The sequence below is a fragment of the Odocoileus virginianus genome, chromosome 13 (assembly GCF_023699985.2).
Source record: "Odocoileus virginianus isolate 20LAN1187 ecotype Illinois chromosome 13, Ovbor_1.2, whole genome shotgun sequence".
Lineage (NCBI taxonomy): Eukaryota > Metazoa > Chordata > Mammalia > Artiodactyla > Cervidae > Odocoileus > Odocoileus virginianus.
In genome coordinates, this window is record NC_069686.1 from 13,930,299 (window position 1) to 13,951,069 (window position 20,771).

A 20,771-nucleotide genomic window follows, 5' to 3' on the forward strand; every position below is an offset into this window, starting at 1 on the left:
TAAAGGAAAACATTTCTTAATGACCTTTTATAGGAAGCCAAGAATAAGTCCCCATAGGGTTGGGAGTATCTCACGGGTAGGGGTATGTCTTCAGGTTCTGGGGCTGCTGAGGGGCCATACCACCACAATACATTTTTCTGCACTTTTTTTAGTTGCATACTCAGATTCACTCTTCACATGACAATTTTGTAATATTTACTACCGAGAGAACAGAAAGATAGTTTAGTATTTCCTCTAACAAGATTGATCGCAATTTGATAGTTTATTATTGGTAGGTTAGAAAACTTCTTTTGAACTTCGAAACTTAATACTGTAAACACCTTACCTGTGACTTTCCACTGCAGTTAGATTCCAAAAACAGGAAATGCTCCAAGGAGAAAGCTAGGCTCTGAAAGCAAGCCTTCTATTTCGCACTGTGCTGTGTGCTATGCTGCGCTTAGTCGCTCAGTCGTGTCCAACTCTTTGCGATCCCATGGACTGTAGCCCGCCAGGCTCCTCTGTCCATGGGAATTCTCTAGGTAAGAATACTGGAGTGGGTTACCATGCCCTCCTCAAGGGAATCTTCCCAACCCAGGGATCAAGCCCAGGTATCTTGCATTGCAGGAGGATTCTTTACCCTCTGAGCCACCAGGGAAGCCCATTTCCTACTGTGGCTGGGGCAAATTAGAGACAATTCACAGCACAGCTGGAGAAGCTGAAAATTTAAGGTCTTTTCCAAGGCTCTCGCCCACAGGGCAGAATAGCCTGTGCTAGAGGACCAAGAGCAATGCTTCTGCCTGGGGGCATCACTGCTCTTGCCTGCAGTAGTCCGGGAGCTGCTAGCTGCACGGGCAGGCTAAGCACAACCTCTCCATCTGCCTGGCCCCATAATGACAGCGTCTTCTGGCAAGAAACTTGAGCAGCCTGACCCATCTCCGCCTTCAGTGGGAAAGTACTCGAACCAGACACAGCTCATTACCACTTTGATCTGGGCTTCATGGCCACCTGGTGTCCTGACCCCTTTCTCCAGGTCAGACTTGGAGAGAAAGAGAAGGTGAGGACTTAAGACTGGGGGTAGTGGAGCGGGTGAGGCTCCCAGCTCCATTAGAGGGCTATAGTCTCCAAATCTATGGCCTCAGGTAAGAAACACTTCTCAAGCAAGAAATTGATGAAGACTTTACAGATGTGGCATTGCCAACAAAAGACTCAAGCAAAAAGTCACTTTTTGAAACTATCAGTAATAAATGCATTTTGATCAACCATGATAGAGCAAAGACTGAATTACTTGTCCATCTCCTTTCTAGGAAATATTACAAGATTGTTGTCACAGAAAGAGGCAATCAAAGAGTATGAAGGCCAAAAAACAAAAAAAAAAATGTAGAGGAACAAGCATTATAGATCTGTATCAGACAATAAAAATATAGTGTTATTTTTCTGAAGTTTTGGAAATCTGTGATATTTGTCAGTTTTAGAAAATTTCTGATTTGATGCCATTTCTTTACTCATTCAAATTAATTTTCTCATTCAAACCTGACTTTACATTCGTATTTTAAAATTCTTTTAAGAAAAGGAAATTTCTTACTGTGAAAATCCCATACTGTGAAAGAATGCCCCATGAGTTAAACTTCAGGTGCTACAAATGAGGATTTGTTCCTAAAACTTTTGCTGGGACACAAAAGGCTGTGCCCAGCATCTCTGTGTTCTCAGGGGATCTCTGCCAACAGGGATGTTAGGAATTGGTGGCTAGTTCCATTTCATAGCAACAACAATGGGCTGGAGTGGGACTTCTATTTCTGGATTAACTTTGATCTACTTATGTGCCCCTGGGCAGGAGAATATAAAGTTCATGAATATATTTTCCCATTAATGGGATTCTAAATAAGAGCCCCTCTTCATCCTTCCTGCATGTAGTATTGCAATATAGATGTTAAAACTTTGTAGAAGAAGATGGCCCACCAAAAGGAAAAAGCCACAGCTACCAGGTGGTGCAATAGTAACAAGAATCTGCCTGCCAATACAGGAGATGCAGGAGACATGGGTGTGATTACTGGGTCAGGAAGAACCTCTGGAGCAGAAAATGGCAACCCACTTCAGTTTTCATACCTGGAAAATTTCATGGACAGAGGAGCCTGGCAGGCTACAGTCCATAGGTTTGCAAAGAGTCAGACACAACTGAGTGACTGAGAACACGTGCACACACTCCTTGCACATTCCTCTGGCTGGCAGGAAACTGAGGTTACAGGTAGCATCTTGGTCAAGCTTTACCACCTAAATATGCTATCCCCACACCACCCTTGAAACCAATTGAAAACTGTCACATGTCTCTTTCTAAATTTCCCCAGAGTGGTGTGTTGTGGTGGTGGTAGGTTTCCTTTTTTCTTTTTATATATATGGAAGAAGTGGAAACACTCATTTCCCTCCTGTTTTCCACTTCTCTGTCTTGTTACGTTACTCAGCCCTTCCTTTCCATATCCTCATTAGCCTCCCACCCCATCATTAGCCCAATACCACTTCCCTCGTGGTCCAGAGGGTAAAGAATCTGCCTGCCAATGCAGAAGACACAGGAGATATGGCTTCAATCTCTGGGTCAGAAAGATCCCCTGGAGGAAGAAATGGCAACCCACCCCAGAATTCTTGCCTGGAAAATTCCATAGACAGAGGAGCCTGAAGAGCTACAGCCAACGGGGTTGAAAAGAGTTGGACACGACTGAGCGCATGGCACACAGCCCTTCCTTTCCATATCCTCATTACCCTCCCACCCCATCATTAGCCCAATGCCACTGCCCTCTACTTCCTGTTAGATTTCTGGCCTGGCTATTACCCTCTTCCAGCTCTTCCAGAGGCTTGTGAAGCATCCCAGAATTTAGGCTGATATTCCACGCCCCCAGATGGGCCAGGAGACAGAGGATGAGTAACAGAGGGTTGGCTCTGCTCAGATTTGGGGAGGGTCGTCTAGGGACGGGGCCATCGGTGCTTCATGCTCCCCACTGGTCACCAGTGGGTCCTCTGGTGCCTGAGGCAGAAACCCCTGACCTGTATTCCCTTTCCTGTTACTCCCTCACCCCACCCAAAACTACTTCTGGCTTCTGAAATGCGCAGGAAACGAGCAAATGAAAACAGAGGGAAATGATCCCTAAAGTCAACAACTAGTCAGCTACACTTAAACACCTAAGAAAGGAGAATGACACCCTCAAAGGTTTCATCAACCCACAAGTTGGGCAATGAGTTGGTCTCATTTGGAAATCTTCTGTGTCTCTATAGATTTGTTTCTCAAGGTAAATCACCACTCTGTCTAGCCACATTTGTTAACAATGCATGTAACTCTTAACGGCATCTCAAAAGCATACTTACTCTCAATTTCGCTTCTCATTCGTTTTTATGATGCTAGAGAAATTCAGATTATATAGGCTTTCTTTGTGCTGAGATGGTAATTTTATATCACTGTAGATTAATAGCATTTTTAGTGATATTTGGTATCACTCATTTGTCTCCCAGGGTCGTAAAGATATATATTTTTTCTAATTTGGCTTTGCCAACAAATAAAAAATAAGAGTCTTTTTCTGTTGAATGAGCGAAAAAGTCATTCTGATCATGAAGAATTATTCCCTTTTAACATGCCCACAATCCACCATCTAATTGTTTTTGTTATGGCAGCAATACAGTTTCCACAGGAATGCGCGCATGCGTGCCTGCGTGCACGCGTACAGCTTGGCCTGCGGAGGATTTGCTTGTGGAGGATTTGCTTCTTATTGCTACTTGATCTCCACTTTGAGTTCCGATTAGTGAGCCTCCAGTTTTTCTGTTTAGAAACTATTCATCCAGGCCCCTCTACTCAGGAAGACCGAGACCTGCCACTGCTCCACTTCCTCTCCCTCTGTCCTAGAGTTTTGCAGATATCTGTCCTTTGAAGCGTATTGAGATGTCTGGAACTCTGTTCAGAGAACTGGTCCTGCCGTGCTCACTTGGAGCAAGTACCCATTCCAAGGACGGTTATTATGGAACAGAAAGACAGTCAGACTCGGTTTAGCTATCAGCTTTTAAGACCTTCCTCCATCTGCTGAAATTTGCACTTCGAAGTTTCACATAAAATGCTGATTAGTACCTCAGTGCAGATTCGAAGAACAACCCACTGTCTCTCGGTTTACATCCCACTCTCCTAACTACCTACTCACCTGTTCTATTGGAAAATTTTAATCATCTCTCTGACATTAGCTTGGCAATTTCAGCGGCCACTTCCCAATCCTTCAAAGTCTTTCTGCTCCATTTCATTCCTATTTCTTTTCTGCTTGTGTTAATTATTTTTGCAGCCAGCGTACGTGTTTGTCAATAATGCATTACATTTTCCATGTGTCAGTTCCTCAGCCCATCAGAGAACCCTGCTTTTACATTCTGAATCCACTTTCCTCTTTCCCAACTCAGCTCATTTTGCTCTGTGTCTGTCTCTACTCCTCAGTCCAAATCCATCAGAAGTTGCAAGAAACTTGGCACTTGTGCACGACGGTCCTGATTAACGCAGTCTAGTTCTCCACAGAGCCTTAGGTTTGGGCCTGCAATGGGCTGCACATTGCCTGAAAGCCCCATGACTTCTTCCACACGTGAGATGCCCTCACCTTCTGGAATGCTGGCTTCTGGAATGTACAGAAAACAGTTTTCCCACCTCATGTCAAGGACTGAGACATAAATTCCCAAGTAAGCTCCGTGTGGTTTAGTCGCCAAGTCGTATCTGACTCTTGAAAACTGCTCCTGACCCCACTAGCTCCATCCCCAGTGTGATGACTTTGGTAGTGAAAAAAGCCTTCCCTTAATGGTCATGCAGAGTCACACCTAGCACAGTCCTAGGCACGCGCCAAGGTTCTGTAAATGCCCACACAGTTGAATGTGTTGCTTTAAAAAGCTTGAGACCCACAGGCTGCATTTTAGGGGTGGTACAAAGGGTAGGCGTGTAGCTCCTTTTAAAAAAAATGAATGCTGTTCTCCCTTCTGTCCCAGTATAACCTATTTGGGGGACTTTTCTAATGGTTGACATTTCCTTTCATGGCTAATACCAAGGATACCTACAAGTGGTCATAATCCCAAGACTCTTATCATTGCTTCTGAGAATTCACTAACTAGTTCCCTCCCACAGGCCAAGGAAACACCATTTTTAAAAGAACTCTCTGTTTCTCAGAATGAACGCCCTTCTGGTGAAGGGCACACAAAGGGAAGTTTCTTTTCTTGTTTTGCTTTTGCTTCAGATTCCCTTGGGGGTTACACACATCCTGTTCTAATTCCCCGATTCCTTGGGGAAGCACTCAGCCCGTGACGGACGGGAAGAGGAGGGGTGCAGGCCCCGAGCCCCATGGACAGGGAGGAGATGGGCTGAGGCTCCTCTGCGTCTGGGCTGCCCACCTCATCTTCTCTTCTGCCCAAGTCCATCACTCACGTGCACCGGAATCCCCCGAGTGCCACACACTGACCCTTGGTAAGATTCCATTTCTTACTTCCCTGCACCGTGACCTTCCTTGGCCAGCTCCTCATCCTTTTATCTGCCTTCTACCACCTGGGGGTCGGTCCTTCATGCCCACGCTGCCAGAGAATGCTGGCAATAGAAAATGCTGGAAAATTGGAGTGCTAGGAAAGGAAAACAACAAGCTCCTGCAGGCTTTGTGATTTTAGGTCATCAGAAATGTCTTTCACCGTTAGCCCTTTTTCTAATAATCACAACAAATGATCATTTCCCACTAATTGTCCCACAAGGAATACTGCTGTTCAAGTTTTCTTCCATGTTCACTCTGGCAGTCATGCTAATCAGCGAAGATACAGCCCAAGGCTGACGGAGGGAGAAGGAGACAGGGACGAGGAAGTCCCGCCATTCTGACCTCCGACTGCTCACACAGAAAGAGAGACCTTTCCAGTCAGCATCCTCTTTTCTTTATTCCTACATCTTCTTGGAAATACCTTTCTTGAACTTGAAGACTCCCTTGAGACATTATTTTCCAGATGAAGGACTTCTGCTGGAGTCTTTAATTCACAACAACAAGATGAAACATTGCCGTGCCACCTCTGGATTCAGTGTCCTTGTGTTGAAAGTTGGCTCAAGACAGGACACTGTGTAGCTCACTTCTTTCACTCCCTGTTCAGCTCCAGCAGATAGCTAATTCAGGCTAAACATTGCCTCCCCTGGTCACTCCCTGCTTTGCCCAGGTAACCTGTGAAAAGACAATGAAAATGGAGCTGGCGTTGCTAAGAGAGCTCTCTAACATGGAGCTGGGCAACCACTGAGGAGGTGGGACCTCAGCCTGCATGAAGTCTGACTTTTGACCATTTCTTGTCCTACTCAAGATCTCTGTCGGACTCTTCCCCTAAAATAATGTGACACCCTAACTATTTCTCAAACCCTTACCCTAAAACAACTTGTGATTCCTTAAAGAACAAATATTTCCAGACTTGCATCACAGTCTGTCACTATTCTCACCTGGCAACTTAACAAACTTTGTTAAAGACTTCTCTTTCCCAGAATACTCTTTCAGTTTTCCCTGAATCTGAATCAGTATCTCCTGAATTGCAATTCTTAAGACCCCAAATAAAGTTCTTAGTTCTTTACAGCCTCGATACTGACTATTGTTTGACAAAATGAAAATGAATTGTTAGTTTTTTTTTTTTTCGTTTACTAACTCCATGAGTCAGGGCAAGCTAAAGACAAGTATGAGAGGAAATGTGAACAAATTTTCTGTCTTTATGTATAGGCAGTATCTACAACTAATCATACCATTTCTGTCCTTTATTGAGCCCATCTTTGCAGGAAGTGTTCCTTTGGTATCTCTAATTTTCTTGAAGAGATCTCTAGTATTTCCCATTCTGTAGTTTTTCTCTGTTTCTTTGCATTGATCGCTGACAAAGGCTTTCTTATCTCTCCTTGCTATTCTTTGGAACTCTGCATTCAAATGGGAATATCTTTCCTTTTCTCCTTTGCTTTTTGCTTCTCTTCTTTTCACAGCTATCTGTAAGGCCTCCTCAGACAGCCATTTTGCTTTTTTGCATTTCTTTTCCATGGGGATGGTCTTGATCCCTGTCTCCTCTACAATGTCATGAACCTCCGTCCGTAGTTCATCAGGCATTCTGTCTATCAGATCTAGTCCTTTAAATCTATTTCTCACTTCCACTGTATAATCATAAGGGATTTGATTTAGGTCATACCTGAATGGTCTAGTGGTTTTCCCTACTTTCTTCAATTTAAGTCTGAATTTGGCAATAAGGAGTTCATGATCTGAGCCACAGTCAGCTTAAAGCTCAACATTCAGAAAACTAAGATCACGGCATCTGGTCCCATCACTTCATGGCAAATAGATGGGGAAACAGTGGCAGACTTTATTTTTCTGGGCTTCAAAATCACTGCAGATGGTGATTGCAGACATGAAATTAAAAGACGCTTACTCCTTGGAAGGAAAGTTATGACCAACCTAGACAGCATATTAAAAAGCAGAGACATTACTTGGCCAACAAAGGTCCGTCTAGTCAAGGCTATGGTTTTTCCAGTGGTCATTTATGGATGTGAGAGTTGGACTGTGAAGAAAGCTGAACGCCGAAGAATTGATGCTTTTGAACTGTGGTGTTGGAGAAGACTCTTGAGAGTCCCTTGGACTGCAAGGATATCCAACCAGTCCATCCTAAAGCAGATCAGTCCTGGGTGTTCACTGGAAGGTCTGATACTGAAGCTGAAACTCCAATACTTTGGCCACCTGATGCGAAGAGCTGACTCATTGGAAAAGACCCTGATGAAGGATTGGGGGCAGGAGGAGAAGGGAATGACAGAGGATGAGATGGCTGGATGGCATCACCGACTCAATGGACATGGGTTTGGGTGGACTCCGGGAGTTGGTGATGGACAGGGAGGCCTGGCGTGCTGCGATTCATGGGGTTGCAAAGAGTTGGACATGACTGAGCAACTGAACTGAACTGAACTGAACAACTAATCATGCTTTAAGAAAATATTTCCTTGGAACAGTCAGAGAGAAGGGTTTTGTTAAGAAAAGTTGAGAGCAGGGGAATTCTACATTATACTCTGCTGAATTAAAAAAATGAAAGCTTCTATAAAATTCAGATAACTTTAGCCAGTGATAATCTCACCCAGTTTCCACATGTGTAAAATGGGGATTATGAAATTAGCTGTCTCATGGGTTTCTTGGGACTACTTCATGTAATTTTTAGAATAGTGTCTAGTACATAGTAAGTATTCTATAAATGTTAACAATTATTATTATTATCAACTAATAAAATTCCCAGTTGCTCTTATACTAGATGATTCATTAGGGAGAGGTTGCAAACTAACAGTCTATGAATAAGATGCCATCTACACGAAGAGAATTTTAGAAATCTCTGTTTTCATTGCTGCATTTTAAAATTGAGAGATTTCTCACACACACAAAAGGTATGTCCAATTTTGCTTTAAAATAGGGGGGGTCTGTGACATTGGGCCTGCATTCTGCAAAGCAACCCTGGGCAAGAGCTGAAGGGCCCTTTCCAGGGACATGTATCACCAGTTTGCAAAATCCCGCTGTGCCCTCCTGTGGTCCGCTGAGCCATTTGCATTTTCCGTCTCCTGTCTTACAAGCCACCAAGCACTTTCCAGGAGGCTCTTCTATTTTGTTTTGTACAGACTGTAAGACAGGAGGGTAAGCAACACTATCCACATTTTATAGTTGGGGAAACTAATGAAAGGATAGGTTAAGTGAATTGAGAAATGCCGCATAGTGAGTCACTTGGGAGACTACCCTCTTCTCCAACAGCATTCTGCCTCCCAGACCCTGTGGACAAACTCTGTCCTCGCATTTCCTCAGAATGTTCTTTGCTGTGATTTGTAAGCAGAAGGGTGACTTGATGTGCCTGTTTCAAACAATAAGTTAAAGAGTGACCTAAGGTGTCTGAGGAATGTCCTCTCCACTCTACTAATAAGCAGGGCAGTCTCTAATTATTTGCATGGAGTTTGGCTCCCAAGATAATTCGGTGTCCGTGTGGCTCCGTTTCACCTCTGCTTATTTCCATTACCTTGCATATTAGCTGTGTCAACTTGATGGGCCTGCTGTTCCCCAGGGTGGCTATTATAAATACTGTTGCTACAGTGAAACGCTTCCAGTCTTCTGGAACCTCATTTGAACTAAGCAAGTTCTCTATAACGATCATTAATGATGTATTGCTTGCATATAAATGTTGGGTATTAATCTTTTGTTTACTTTTTCTATGCCATCAGACTTTTTAGAGTTTCTTTGTAATGTACTCTTAACTGATGACCAGAAGCACCTTCTCCATTTGCGACCGAGTGACTTTTTTAGGTGCCAATTCACAGTGGCAGGGGTGATCTTGGAGCCCTGGCTGATAGACCCGCTTCCCTTGGCAGACACGGTGACCTAGTGCTCATCAAGGTTGCATACTATTAGTGCCTGGGCACAAAATCTCACCTGAGCCTTTTTGTAAGTCTGTCAAGACAGTCTACTGGTTTACGAGTTTTATGAAATGAGTCCATGCCAAGAAGTTCCTGCAAGGTGACTGGAATGAGTTTAATGATCAACCCTGGAAGGAGGGACATTGTGGATGCTGGACACATTCCATTTCTTTTTCACAGGAAGGATTGGACCCACACTATAGTGGGTTTGAGGGTTTATCTAGATTCTTTGATAAATGCCCTTCTACCAAGGTCCAGGTTCCGAGTACTGGATTAAATCTAAGAGAATCTCTCATGACTTGAGGCAGACTCTTCTTCCTATGTTGAATCAGATGGGAAGAAATTCCTGCTGGTTGGTTTAGTCTGACCTTACACCATGAAAGTGAAAGTCTCTCAGTCATGTCCAACTTTTTGCAACCCCATGGACCATATAGTCCATGGAATTCTCCAGGCCAGAATACTGGAGAGGGTAGCCTTTCCTTTCTCCAGGGAATCTTCCCAACCCAGAGATTGAATCCAGGTCTCCTGCATTGCAGTTGAATTCTTTACCAGCTGAGCCACATGGGAAGCCCAAGAATTCTGGAGAGGGTAGCCTATTCTTTCTCCGGCGGATCTTCCCAACCCAGGAATCGAACTGGAGTCTCCTGCATTGTAGGTGGATTCTTTACCAACTGAACTATCAGGGGCTCCCCTTGTGGTTTTGTGACGGGTTTTGTGAGGAATAAATGAAAAAATATATATAAAACACAGCCCAGAGTCTAGTACAAAGCCAAGTGCTGGGTATAAAGCTGTAATGATAATTTGCTTACTGTTCTATGAGTCCACACTGATTTTAGTTGTGGAGTCCCCTCCTGTCCTTACTCATCCCAAAAGAGAAAGGCTGTTTACTGGGCTGGCACCGTGTGCCCACCCTTGCCCTACCTGTCTTTGTCATCAGAAGTTAAATGTGATAGATTCTTCTGGGTTTAATTATGAGCAGGATGAGGAAATGGCCCTGTGCCAAAACCATAAATTCACCACAAGTCTCTTTTATGGTAAGGAATGCCCATTAAAACCTATTAGAGGCAGACATGCTTATGACATGTAGACTCATGTTTGAGGAAGGGGTAGAAGATCCCATGAGAGAAAGTAGGCATAGATCTGAGGCCATTAAGATGGGCATAACATGGTCTGGGTTCATGTGAAGTGGTTTTTTTAGGCCCATGGTTTCTCTTAACACCGATAACTGTAGTCATGGGTGAGCCAGTGTGAGTGCCACTGTCCTTCAAATATTCATCATTTCTCACTTGAAGGATATGAAAAGCTCTGACTCTGCTCCCTGCCATCATTGTCTTCCTGCTCTAAATCCGTCCTCTACCCTGCTGCCAGAGTGATCTTTCTAGAACACAGTTCCACTCATGCCCCTTCTCTGCTCAGTGGTATTTGCTGGTGTCCATTGCTTACCCAAGTAAGTCTAGTGGCCAGAAGCAAATGATAACACCTTAGACCTAAGCACACCATTGCCAATCACTTGAGCCTTGAATCCAGGTGGAGTTGGTTGTTGCATTAGAGTACAGTACTAGCAAGAGTCTGGAAAACTTGAGGAAGGATTTTCATCACTCCCTGTAAGCATTCACCCAGTCATCTGGATTAGAGGAAGTTTAAAGAGTTAGAGAAAGCCACATGAGTTTCTCCCCTTGCCTGGAGATCAAATGTCTTCATGATGAAGGAAATGTTTATAGCTTCATAGACCTGAAAAGCTGTTCAGTTCCTAACATTGATTCTAGAGTATTCCTGAAGATCCACTCTAGAGGACTAGAATTCAGCTTTGAAAATTGATTTTTTCCCCTTTGGAACCACGTCTTCATCTCTGCTGCCGCAGTGCCTCTAATATGCCAGTCTTCTACTTTTCTTTACATGTTTGCTTATATATATGGTTGGAATTCTATGTAATTCCTAGGGGAGCCTCCATTACATATGGCTTTTTAGTGTTCGCTGAATAGTCAATTAAATCACATATAAATGGAAGTTGAGGTTGCTCATCTTCAGAAAGGCTGAGTTTTTCTTTAATAGGTAAAGTAACAAACCAGGAAGCCTTGACTCGAAGGCAAGATGGATCACTCTGGCAGAGGCAGAATGTCCATCTCCCTCCTCTGCCCTCCAGTTTTCAATCTCCTAGTTCTCACGACAGCAAACGAGAGAACTCTGCCTGCTACCTGGGATCTGGGGGGGCTGCCTGGATGGCTACAGCTGACGTGATGATGGCAGCAGCCTTCCCCAGATCCCCTGACTTTGCTTCAGACTTCGCTCCATCGTGGTATGAGATGCTCCCAAGTCAATATCCCAAAACAAGGGAAAATCATTATATCCAGCCCTTTCTCAATACTGATCTCACAAAAAGTAGAGACTGAGAAAGCATTTTCTAAAAGAAATGATCCTTGTGGGCCCAGATTTACCACTCTGACACAAATCAGGAAACCTTTGGGTCTCTGGTTTTTAAGTAAGCCAAAGCACTTGCCTTTTGGCATACAGAATACCTGGGGAGCCTGAACATCCTCTGGGGAAGTCAACTATTTTAGTTCCAACTTCTTATGCAAAAACTTTATTTATAAAATAACTATTTTGTTTCAAACACTGAATGAAAGGGAGTACTTTAATTCCATATCATGGCAAGCATTTTATAAAGATACAGAGTAACAATTTTTCTCCATATTCAAGAAGAGGACTTATAAAATAGCAAAAATGTTCTGCAACTACTTGCAGGGAATGGGAGAACTCAATGGTTCAACAGGCAGGATTTCCATTTGCACAATGATTAGCTTGTAGATCCCATCAATGAAGAGTCTAGCAAAATGGTTCCTAAGGCTATTGACCTATGTCCCAAGTCAGTTTTTCTCCTTAATACAGTACAGTTTTGCTCCTGTCACCCTTGTTTGTTGCTAGAGATATGACTTAAGAAATGCTTGTCATAAAAACTTGTACTCAGCAACCTATTTCTTATTAAGTTAGCCCTATTAAAAAACAAAAAAGAAGTTAGCGATTTCCTATAGCCCCCAAGCTGCTTTGTTCTTCCAACAGAAGTATAACAGCACTTTCCTCCAAAATGTAGACTAAGACCCTGAGTATTTCACAAGCGAACAATGGCTGAGTCATTTAATTTAAGAAACACAGTTAGCTAAGCACTCATTTATTTGTGCAAAAACAAAAAAAAATTCAGAGGGCTTTTATCATGCTTGCACAAGATCCAGATATCTTAAGACTGTAAATCCATAAATATCCTCTGACATGATGGGCCATTACAGCTCTTAAAGACTCATTGCTGTCTGTTGGATCAAACTAGGGCTTCACATTGAAGCCTGGGAAGAAGATTTATATGTTCATCATTCCAAATCATATCTCTATTTAAAACTCACTATCTTGGGAATGAACTTTAAACTCTTTTTGCCTGCCGGTGTGAAGCATTAAGTTTCCCAGCCAAGAGAGTTCTAGAAAAGCTTTCAGTTCTCTAGGCTTACATCTGTACACACCTGCAACCAAAACCTCTTCCCCCTTTCTCCTCCCTGGAGGATGGAACTCAGCTTGGTAGATAAGTTGCAGGGTCTCAGACCTAGCACTTAACTCCAACTTGACCTGAGTCACATAAATCACTTAATCTTTTAGAGAGATGAGTGTTGGAATGAAGAGCCAAGTGTCTTACAAAAGGTCATTTATCAAATTTTTGCTCATAACCAGAAGGAGAAGCGAGATAGCGCTGCCTCATTAAATGAAGCAGAAGAGAACTTCAAGAAGTCCCCCATAGTGAACAGTGTCATGGGGGAAAGGTTAAAGAGAATGAGGACTCAGAAAAGAATCTTGTGTTCCAACCTCTTCCTCACACCCCATACCCCACAGGTCATTCTGTTTGTTGAGTCCACCCCCACAGCATTTCAAACGTGGCCCCTCAACTCCACTCCCTCTGCTAGTTTCCTTTCAAGCTGTTGTCATCTCCCGCCGGGGTTACTTGTCACTCTCTTTGCCCACATGGCCAGAGCAATCCCTTTGTGTTATGTAGAACCAATCCTGTGGCAAACGGGGCCTTGCACAACTGAATGGTGCTTCTCCTACCCTCCTGAACTCTCCACTTCCTGAAATCATCTTGGCTCATTCCTGTCCCTCTCACATCCTTGAACACCCTCTCACAGCCCTGCTCTCCTTGTTAAAATTCTAAAATCTGAAAATGCATAGCTCCTGCCTCATATGCCATACCTCAAAACACTGTCTTAACAGAACTCCTATTTACTTATCTGTGTACAGCTGTCTTTTATATGGATTGGAAGCTTCCTGAAGGTAGGGATCATGCCACTCAATGTCCAGTGTAGGGCCCTAGATGTAACCAATGCTTGGTAAAGATGCATTGAAGAAATGAGTATATGGACAGAAGTAAGTGAATTTGGTAACTGATCTTTCAAACAGGAGAGTGAATGGAGTCAAAGAGACAGAACTAGAATTCAAGACTGTAAGCTGAGAAAGGGTACTGAGAAAACAGAAGTCTGTAAAAAATGATATTACAAAAATATTATGTACATGTATGGAGTTTTTATTCAAGGAGATTGTTCTCATAAACTACTAGCCTCTCTCTTCCTATTTCTCTTCTGTCTGTAGTCTAGAGAAATCCCATTTGTCATTCACCTGTTCAGCACTGTACAGACAGCTATATATATAGTAAGGCCTTTGTTGGTGGTTGCCAGAGGAGAGGAGGATGGGGGATAGGCAAAATAGGGGAAGGGGATTAATTGGTACAGACTTCCAGTTATAAAATAAGTCACAGAGATGTAATGTACAGCATAGGGAATATAGTCAGTAATACTGTAGTAACTTTGTATGGCGGCAGACAGTAACTAGACTTATGGTGATCATTTCATAATGTATAAAAATATTGAATCACTATATGGTACCACTGAAGTTAATACAATATTGTAAGTCAATTATATATCAACAGCAAATGAACAAACAGCTAAATAACAAGGTCTTGATCCTTAAGCCTTACACATCTCAGATTTGTTTGATTGATGGGACATGCAAATATTTCTACAATCTAGTTTCAGTTTTGCTTTATCCAACATTACTGCTGATGCATTTTGACACATCAGCTATTTTTTGCAATCCTTTTCACCTTCAGTACATTTTGGAATTATCTCTTAGTGTGTGCTTAGTCGCTCAGTTGTGTCTGACTCTTTGTGACCCCCATGGACTGTGGCCTGCCAGGCTCTCTAGGTTAATTTAATTTCCATATTTTAATTACATTTCTTATTTTCCCTGTAAATTAAAATGCATTTTACTCTGTTACCTTAAAAAGAAATGAAAGCCAGCATCTAATACCATTTATATTCATTCAGAACCTTTTATTCTCTCCTGTTCCTCAATGTCACCAATTTCCTGCAAGCACAAAATCTTTCCATTGCATCACCTTCATCTACATGTTGAGACTCTGCAGGTCCTATGGTCTCTGTGAAAGTAAAGTGAAAGTCACACAGTCGTGTCCGACTCTTTGTGATCCCATGGACTATAGTCTGCCAGGCTCCTCTGTTCATGGGATTCTTCAGGCAAGAGTACTGGAGTGGGTTGCCACTCCCTTCTCCAGGGGATCTTCCCAACACAGGTCTCTAAGGACCTTCAAATGGTATTGGCAATAACCCTGTGATGATAAGTTGTCCTCACTTTTCCTTCTTTTTTTTTTTTTTCATTTATTTTTATTAGTTGGAGGCTAATTACTTTACATCATTACAGTAGTTTTTGTCATACATTGAAATGAATTAGCCATGGATTTACATGTATTCCCCATCCCGGTCCCCCCTCCCACCTCCCTCTCCACCCGATCCTTCTGGGTCTTCCCAGTGCACCAGGCCCGAGCACTTGTCTCATGCACCCAACCTGGGCTGGTGATCTGTAGCCATTAAAAAGAATTCATTTGAATCAGTTCTAATGATGAAATGATGAAACTGGAGCCCATTATACAGAGTGAAGTAAGCCAGAAAGATAAAGACCATTACAGTATACTAACACATATATATGGAATTTAGAAAGATGGTAACGATAACCCTATATGCAAAACAGAAAAAGAGACTCAGATGTATAGAACAGACTTGTGGACTCTGGGAGAAGGCAAGGGTGGGATGTTTCAAGAGAACAGCATCGAAACATGTATATTATCTAGGGTGAAACAGATCACTTTTCCTTCTTAATAGCCAACAATTACCCTCAGATGCCATCTCCCCTTTCTCCAGCCTTTATACCCACCTGTACCATGATAGCTATGCTCCCACCTTCACCACACCCAACAACTGCTGGGTAAGTTGCCGTCCAATTATCACCATCAACCAACTGGCTTCTAGCACAGTTTCAGATTTACTCCTCCACGTTCATCATTTTTCTCTATCCTAAAGAAGTCCTGTCCCTTGGCTAATGGCTCCATGGTGCTAAGGAGCCCTGCAACATCACGGGGAGAGTGAGTCTGATTGAATTCTATTTGTCATCACCTGTGTGTCCTCCACTCCACTGTGCCGTCCTCCAAGTCTTTTTCTCTCTTATATGCCTTCTGATGCTTTTCTACAGCACCCCAAAGAAAGCATCATTTTCCTCTCCTTCTCTCTACACCTCTAATTCATTTCTTCTTGCCTGCAGCATTATTGTTTATAACAAGAGCTAAAAATTGCTGCGCTCTTACTGTGAGCCAGGTAGTGGACTTTGCACTTTATTTGGATTATCTCGTTTATTCTTCATTGTAGTTTTATGAGGAAGGTACTACTGTTTTCATGTCCACTTTATAGAGTGCAGAACTGAGGCTTTTAGGTGAAGAAACGTGCCTAAGGTTACAGAGCTAGAAAACAGCAGCAGCAGGCGTGAGACCCTCGCACCCCACTGTATCCGTCGTGCTGGAAGGCCTTGCTCTGAGAGGGTGACTCGCTGACCGCTGAAGCAGCAGCACCGGACGGAGATGCTGACATCTCACCTCCAGTCCGCCAAGTCCCAGACAGCCTTCCGGGCAGAGCGCCTAGTGATGGCTGCCACGGAAACGACCTTTCTCTGCACCTGCTCAGATGACTTCCACCTGGGAGGGGGGGCTCTCTCAACCTTGGCTAATTCTGGTCTGATCCCTTCTTCAGCTACCTTGCCTCAGGACAAGAGGACATTAGGCAGCAAGCAGCCACCTGTGGTCCCACGTGACCTTGGAAAAAACACCACCGAAATTGACTTACAGATCTCCTAACAAGAACGCACACTTCACACACTTTCCCTTCCGAGCCTCCTAGGAACGTACAGCTATCCACATCGCCTTCCCCTGATGCAATCCTAGCCTGCAACTTGCCTGCTGATCAAGAACTGATGAAAAATCTGAATAAGTAAAAATATAATCCAGACACAAATGAGATTCCCTGCAGATTCTCTCCTGTCATCTTTTTTCTGCCCTTGGCTTAAATAAGCTATTTTCTTAAGTGCATTACTTTTATTTCCCAAGTGAAATCTTCAAAATCAATTGGAGTATTTGAAAGTGAATAAAACATCATGCATTATTGCCATCATGTTGATCAGTTGTGCATCTGATGTAGTGAGACAAATATCAGATTGGTTTTAGCTCCTGCTTAGCTGTTGAACTTCAAAATTTAGGGTGTTTCCTCCTTGCCTGTTGCCTCAACTGCCACCACCAACACTACCACTTATCTGAAATGTTTTGAAGAACAAAGTTCACTAGATTCTGAATTTTTTCAGGATATTTTTTCAGGTATTATAATCCTGATTTTAAAACAACTTCCCTGATGATGTCCTCAAAAACTGTTGAAATTTATGCAGAGCTTTAGAAGCTAAAGTTTCTCTAAATATCCTATATATTTTCCACCAACCTCATTGTATCACTGGCATGATCTTCTTTAATAGAATTCAGCACCTTAAATCATTGTTAACACCTCTGCTTTTATGTTTACAAGCCATTTTTCCCTCACCACTTTTCATTTGCAGTACAACCACCTGGGCATCCAGTGCCACCAGGAACTTCCCCTGCATCCTAGAGAGTGGGAATGGGGCAGATGGGTGATGAAGGAGGCGGAGGGGGACCAGGGAAGAGCCTGTCTGGGCCCCTGGTGGCGGCATGGTAGAACTGGCTGGCTTAGAGGAGCGGGCAGCGAGTATGACAGGAAGCAGCAGGTCTGCGGCAAGTGATGGTGGAGGGAAGACAGGGCCCGGGAATACTTTCACGGTTTGCCTGTCCCCGGGATCCAGGGTCTGCTTCTCCTTTCCAGCAGCTGAGCATCCTGAGTCTCTCCTGGTTCTCTTTCTTCCCCTTGTAAACAGTTCCTGCCTCTTTCTCTCTCCTGCTGCGGCTGCGCCAAGTCTCTCTTGCTCTTTTTCTTTCTCCCAGACCTGATGTGGGGCTTCCGGGGTGGCTCAGCAGTGAGCAATCCACCTGCCAAGGCAGGAGACATAAGAGATGTGGGTTCGATCAGTGGGTTGGGAAGATCCCCTGGAGAAGGAGATGGCAACCTATTCCAGTATTCTTGCCTGGGAAATGCTATGGACGGAGTAGCCTGGTGGGCTACAGTTCACAGGGTCACAAAAGCATCAGATACAACTCAGCAACTAAACAACAACGACAACGGATCTGGCCTTTGGCTGTGCCAGTGGCATCCTTTTGTCCTTGCTGCTAGCTCCAGAGCCCCACGTCTGACTGCTGCCAGAAGCTACTGGCTTTGAGCACTGTGACTGCGCTTCTCTTTCGTTAAGGTGGGAACAGGAGGTTTGTGAGTCTCTAGTGGGCTGGAGCTTTCCTACACATGTGAACGATGTGGTTAGTGCCTTGGGTCACTTGACTGCCCTTTAGCATTGAGCATCTATGCAGCAGAGGGCCTACCTTGTAACGAAGCCCCGAAAGGTTGCCTTGGACACGTTGGTTTGTGGGGCCGTGGGAAGGAGCCGAGAGTGGGTCCTGAGCAAGTAGCTCCCTTGTGGATCCCGTGAGCCTTCCACGCCGGGCCTCAGCTCCAGGCATGGGCCTCATCTCTGGATTAGAAGTTACTGGACAGGGATGAATGAACGAGGGAGGGAATGAGTGAATGAGCGGGTGAAGCGTCGAGTAATGCTATCTGGAACAGGACTGGAATGTGGAAGTCAGGGGAGAGTGAGTGAAAGGCTCTAGTTCTGAGCTCCCTTACCTCACACCCGGCACTCAGGGAATCCACACTGCCAGCGACAGCTCTCAAGCAAGGACACCGCACAGAGGTAGAGAAACCTTTAAACAGGCTGCACTGCTCCACAGCTTAAGATAAATATTCATACTTAATACTGGTTCTAGGGTATGAATTTTTAGACTATAATTCTTTAAAATTTATTATCGTTTTAAACTTAATTGGGTGAAAATATTTATTGGTGGGGGAGGGGATTCAATTACCCAATTATCAGAGCTAGAATGAATCCTAGGAGGGACACTAAAGCTATCTTTAAATACTGAGACGATTTTATTACAGCAACTCTTAAAACAATAATGAACGTTGTGTGTTCCTTGGTCTTCTTTTTACAATAGAAAAGGAACACACAATTTTCAAACAGAAAACAGATTTGCATTTGTGGAGAAGACATAAGAAACGGCTTTGTGCCAATGAATTCTCCTCGCAAACCCCCACCACCTAAAATTGGTTTTTCTTTGAGGCTTAGGAAAAAGGAGGTAGGGTGAGGAGGGAAACTCTAGTGCAGTTACAGACAATGAAATGGAGATGTGGGAACTAGCATTAAAAATATGTTGGCATTTTCCCAAACAGGGAGTGCTGACAAGTATAATCCTATTACTAAAATCACATCAGCAATGTGATAAATGAAAGAAAAAACACAAGTCTCCTGCAACCAGAGTGGCTATTTGTCCACAAAATCTCATTGCCTTGTATCAATCTGTCCCTCTCAAAATAGTACATAGTCGAAAACAATGTTAAGGAAGCTTTTAAAACACATCATTGAGATTACAGCACCTTTTAAAATAAACAGCACTGAATACCAACACAGGTAAAATGTCATTGTGAGATGGGGATCCGATATTCAGCGGTGTGCTTTATGGCTTTCCAGTGTGTGATAAAATCTGTTCACCAGATGTACTATTTGTCTCCTGTGTAGCATACTTGAGCATCCTGTAGGCCCGAGGCCCATTTATTTCATGTAATTGCCTTTCCTGTGCACACCTTGGGGCACCCTAATTCTCCATTTTATTTCAGGCACTGTACAGGGTACCATCTGGTAGTTTAAAACTCATCCCGTTTTATTGCACTGCCACAGTAGCTGTAGTCAGCCCTACTGCAGGCTTTAGGTGGGGAAGGACTTCTTACTACCAGCTATTTATTTTTGCCTGAAATAAAGTCGCCTTGAACTATCTACATGCAGGATTCACACGTTGATCATCACTGGTCCATGCGAGCTTGACAGAGGCTCGCCGGCAACCTGCAGACTGGAAGGCAGTTTACTATTGCTTCATGCACAGCTGTTAACTTACGGAATTGGGATTCTAAATTCTTCTCCTACTTCTGCACGTAATGATATCTTTTTACTATCTCATTTGTATTATTTCAGTTCAGATGAGCACAAAAATAAATGTATTCCATCACATCTGGGAAAGTACCGCAGAGAAATCGCTTAATATACAAAGCTGCACACCTCATTACGAGGTTCGTCACTCATTTCCAACCCAGCCTTACCTCTGCCCCTCATCAACGTGGCTTTTGTCTCAATGTTGTTTTCATTAAATTGTTAAATCATTTTCAAGGGAACTTGAAAGATCTTGAAAAGACGAGTTTGGAAATAATATACTTGGCGGAAGGAAAATAAATCTCAGAACCTCGCAGCCTTTGGGCGGCCGCAGGTCCCGGATGAGCGCGCCTTCCCCTAACTTGTGCACAAATTAGATAGGAAGTGACTGCGCTCTCCTGAGAATTCATCTCCCGCCCCACAGCCGCTCCCACGCGGATGCGCCCACACAGCTGGGCAAGCCACCTTAACAAAGGGTCTCTGACATGCAGATAACACACCCCCAGCTGCTCGTTTCCAAATGAGTCATTGTTCACCTGCTGGTTCCTGCCTTCCCAAGTCCCTCTGGCGGCCTGTGTTCTGTATCCCGCTGCTGCTCCGTTACCTTCCCCACCCCACCCCCCTGCCCCAGCCTCCCGGCAATCCAACAGCCAAGGTCTGTGGCTTCTGGAATGGCCATGAAAAGACGGCATCAAGAGGGGGCCAGGAGGGGCGGTGGGGCGAGGTGAGTGATGCTTTGGCTCACCAGCCACTGCTGCCTCCTGACATGTGTTATCTCGGCGTTGCCCGGGGAGATTACCAGTCTTTGGCCAGAGACACAGAAAACCTGCCAGGGCACAATCTGCTAGCTGGCACCAGT